The 4876-nt window shown below is 39.2% G+C and overlaps 1 pseudogene; it reads left to right on the top strand.

Moving 5' to 3' along the window:
* The first annotated feature begins 4387 nt into the window (after positions 1–4387).
* On the top strand, positions 4388–4497 carry LOC142137180 (U2 spliceosomal RNA; annotated as a pseudogene).
* Positions 4498–4876: the final 379 nt, after the last annotated feature.

The following is a 4876-nucleotide window of genomic DNA, read 5'->3' as shown; positions in this document are numbered from 1 at the left end:
AATATACTAGCCTTGGCTTGCTATTAAAGACTAACTCCACTAAAAAGTAACAATAAACAGTTTTGGGAGGAAGTATTACTTATGGCGCTCTGTGAAACCACCAATTCTGCTAGTTAGCTTTCATTGTTCCCAAAAGAAACTCAGCTTGGTTAGTGTATCAGGCACTTTCTGAGATAACCAGCCCACTCCTTTAGCCTTCTCAGCAACTCTACAGGCCAATCACAATGCAAATTAATTCTGACGATAACGAAAATATATATATACATTCACAGGTCAGTGTCAAACTAGGCCAACTGATTACTGTCACCAGGCCCATCCATAAGATCCTGAGCATGGCCTAAATGCATCTCAGCTTCAGTAAAGATTTTTTTCTCCTCCTCCAGCTGTTCTTATTTGGAGTCGCCAAAGCCCCTGCCAATGAACATCTTATTCATGCGAATTTTAACAACTACCTGACACTGTGTTGATATTCAGCTTATTGCTTAGTTATCAAAATGCTTAATGGTTGATGCTCTTATCTTAAATAGCCGCTCTTATCCTTTTAAAATTGACCTTAAATAATTGACACTAGACATAATAGCAAAGTAAATGAGTTTATTTCAGGACCAAATATCTGTATGGTGGAGGAAAAAACAGCAGGCAGTACCACAAGGACCATAATCGGCATGCTGATCGTTTTTTGTTTTTTTCAGTCGTTGGTATAATCTTTATAGATAACCTATCAGGAGAAAAGTTCTGTAGTGTGTACTTATTATAGAGAGGTGCACCTTAGCTATGAACACAATATCAGCTTTAAATTTCCTTCATGCTTAACTAGACATTTGTGGGCACCATAGTTAAGTTTGTTAAGGTTAAATGTCATAGCCTCAATGGTGAAAAACTCACATATGCACATGGGACAGCTGTGGTCCCATAGCACCTGCAACCCCTGCACTCATACTAGTTATACCCTTGTGCTGCTTTACTATTTGCTTTCAAGCACTTATTCCATAAGTCAAATGTTTCCAGCCCTCCCCTTAATTTGGCACGAGAGGTACTTCTTAAAAAATATAGTTTTTATCAGTGTTTTCTGTTAATACCCCACACAATATTTTAGCTTTAGCTTGCTCAGTGTAAATCTCATATTATTAAGAGAAGAATTGATTCTTTTTGTCTTTCATGCATATGTGTAGTGAAATATAAATATTGAGATTAGAGAGTTTACAAATTGCTTTACCTTTTATAGTGAGAAATAAATAAAAATATGATGTAACCATCACCCAATTCACTCTATTGGTCTAATCTTTTTTTAAGTGACATAGAGCAATGGCGTGGCGGATGGCCTAAACATACATTTGCAAATGTGTGCAACAAAGACTTTTGCATTTTTATCTACAGTAGAAATGGCAGATCTGTTGCTGGCTATAGCAGTGTGCTGGGGAAAAAATGTAGTGTGTATGTTCCTTGCAGGATAACCCCACCCTTTCAAGCACCTGTTATGGCCTATAAATTGATTTGAGCAGCTTCCACTTCTGTATTTGTCTGAGAGGCATGTTGGTGTCAGTAGCTGAGAGGGGGTACTGGCACTGAATTGCTGTTTGGAGGCTTCTGGGGTACCTCTTTGGTAAGTTGGCTCTCAATTTAAAAACACATATGTATGGCCCAAATATATGGGACTCTCATTGTTTAGAGTAGGACCATCCTATTAGCAAAAGCGCCTTGGCGTGGCGGATGGCTTAAACATACATTTGCAAATGTGTGCAACAAAGACTTTTGCATTTTTATCTACAGTAGAAATGGCAGATCTGTTGCTGGTTATAGCAGTGTGCTGGGGGAAAAAATGTTGTGTGTATGTTCCTTGCAGGATAACCCCACCCTTTCAAGCACCTGTTATGGCCTATAAATTGATTTGAGCAGCTTCCACTTCTGTATTTGTCTGAGAGGCATGTTGGTGTCAGTAGCTGAAAGGGGGTACTGGCACTGAATTGCTGTTTGGAGGCTTCTAGGGTACCTCTTTGGTAAGTTGGCTCTCAATTTAAAAACACATATGTATGGCCCAAATATATGGGACTCTCATTGTTTAGAGTAGGACCATCCTATTAGCAAAAGCGCCTTGGCGTGGCGGATGGCTTAAACATACATTTGCAAATGTGTGCAACAAAGACTTTTGCATTTTTATCTACAGTAGAAATGGCAGATCTGTTGCTGGCTATAGCAGTGTGCTGGGGGAAAAAATGTTGTGTGTATGTTCCTTGCAGGATAACCCCACCCTTTCAAGCACCTGTTATGGCCTATAAATTGATTTGAGCAGCTTCCACTTCTGTACATAGAGCAATGGACCAGGAGATCCTTTTCATATATTACCCATAACATAAATAGTATAACAATATTTATTAACAATATTCTGTGTGCCTTAATACATAGTCTTTTTATCCTTATATCTTCTGTATCATTTAATTCAACACATAGACTATAGTAATAGCAAAATGCAGGTCTTGGGGAAAATGTTATACTTTTGGTATGTTGCCAAATAGGCTAAAATACATAGTAAACAGACTGATTACTTTTGCAGATATATATATATATATATATATATATATATATATATATATATATATATATATATATATATATATATTAGGGGTGTGCACCGGCCACTTTTAGTGTTTTGGGTTTTGGGTTCTGATTAGCTTGAGGTTTTGGGTTCCGATTTGTTTTACCAAAACACCTGACGAAAGGTTTTGGTTCTGATTTAGGGTTTTGGGTTCTGATTTTTTATTAAAAAAGCATAAAAAGTGCTAAAATCCAGTTTTTTGCTTTTTTTTTACACTCCTACACTATTATTAACCTCAATAACATTCATTTCCACTCATTTCCAGTCTATTCTGAACACCTCACACCTCACAATATTGTTTTTAGGCCAAAAGGTTGCACCGAGGTAGCTGGATATCTAAGCTAAGCGACATAAGTGGGCGGCACAAACACGTGGCCCAACACGTGGCAGGATCAGTGAACTTATATAGCAGTACCACTGGACTTATACGGCAGAATCAGTGCCTTGCTTGCAGTCTCCTAGGTAACGCAAATAATCTGTACAAATATGCACACAGGGGCATGGCCAGTAAAATTCCTTTATACTGCAGGAACAGTGAACGTAGTTAAATATTGCAGTACTAATATTTCTGGACTGCAGGAACATTGAACGTAGTTAGATAATGCAGTAGATTTTTTTTATACTTTTTTTTATAATTTATTTATAATTTTTTTATAATTTTTTTATAACAATGGACTTAGCAGGACAGAGCCCCATGATTTCTGTGAGCTGTATGTTTAATATGCTATTCAATGACTAATTTGCTTTGCCATGCATCTCATACTACTAGATTACAACCTCACTTTGTTTATCCTCTCTCTTTATGTCATTAAATAATTAGCTCTTTGACTCAAGATCTCCCATCGTAACAAATTTTATTTTTTTTAAACTGGCCCTCATAACTGCAGATTTGATGTTGCTCTCTTATTATACAATCTGATTGTAAGCTCTTATGGCTAGATTACATGGTGTATGTAGTGATGGAGAGATCATTATAGAACGTTAAGTGGCAGTCTGTCAACATGTATGTTTACTGACTTAGGGCTATCACACAACCTATTGTGCGTTTTACTTTGTAACCTGAACTCCTATTTGTATGGCCAGGTGCACAACTTAAGTGTAATTAGTGAATCCTCTGCACGTCCTCCAGAGATTTCTGTGCTAGTGAGTTTCAAATAATCGCTGATAGCACTAAAAATTATGAAGTGCTAATGTATTTCCTTCCACCAGGAGCAAGAGCGAGAACATATACCGTTTCCTGCTGAGAAATCCCTAACCTTCTGTAAATGCTGCATGTACTGTAGCTATGCACTGCAGCGTAGAACTCCATTGTCATCATGTTTCATATATTCAGAAGCCTTGTTCTGACCGTTATTTATTTTAATTAGAAAATATTTAGCAAATGTGATTAATGGATTACAGTTCAACCACCGTATATTCTCAGAGACTATATAATTTTCTGTTACTTACGTTTGTACATTTTAACAAACTTCTTCTTCCCTGATCTGAGCCCGACTGAAGATGGCGGTGGCAAGCGGGGAATTTTTACAATCCAAGTCTCGCGAGAATCTGACGGCAGGATTTGGAGCTCAGCCTCGCTTTCAGTGTTTCTTCCCGCCTGAAATACCCGAACAGTGCTCGGATCGCCCTCGGATCTGCACTGTTTGGGTGGGCTCGGATTGCGATAATCTGAGCCCGCTCATCTCTAATATATATATATATATATATATATATATATATATATATATATATATATATATTATATTGTATTCCAAAAGGAAATGCACTGAAATCACATAATTTAAACCGTGCACGATCGCTTCTCTGCCTTTTGGCTAAGATCAAGTGTAGTATCTGTTCTTATCAGTTTACCAACTAACCGGTGGAGGTTATGCTGATTGTGGCTCATCCATAGCGCAATCTAACATCGGTGAGGGGCTGATGTAGACTTTGCTGCATGGTGCACTTGTCTCACTCCTGCCCAAAATCCAGTGGACAGAACCTGATTGGGGCTCATCGATAGCACAATCTAACCCTGGTGAGGAACTGTTTGAGACTTGTGTTACCCGATCGAAGCCGGCCAGGAGCAAGAAGACGACTGCGAGGAAGATTGACTCCGGGGAAGAAGCGCTGCTGATCCCTGCCTGCCGGGAAGAAGACGCCAGGAGCAACTCCAGCTGAAGAAGCCTTCCTCTCCTCAGGACCTGCTCCAGCGGAAGAAGAGCCTCCCCTTCAGCGGAAGCCCCTGCTCCTCTCTGCTCAGCGGGAGGATACCTGCACTGCTCCTGCCCTCCCGGAAGATCG

This window comes from Mixophyes fleayi, chromosome 1 (genome assembly GCF_038048845.1).
Source record: "Mixophyes fleayi isolate aMixFle1 chromosome 1, aMixFle1.hap1, whole genome shotgun sequence".
Classification (NCBI taxonomy): domain Eukaryota; kingdom Metazoa; phylum Chordata; class Amphibia; order Anura; family Limnodynastidae; genus Mixophyes; species Mixophyes fleayi.
The sequence above is the reverse complement of the archived record's forward strand: the minus strand, read 5'-3'. Positions and strand labels throughout refer to the sequence as shown.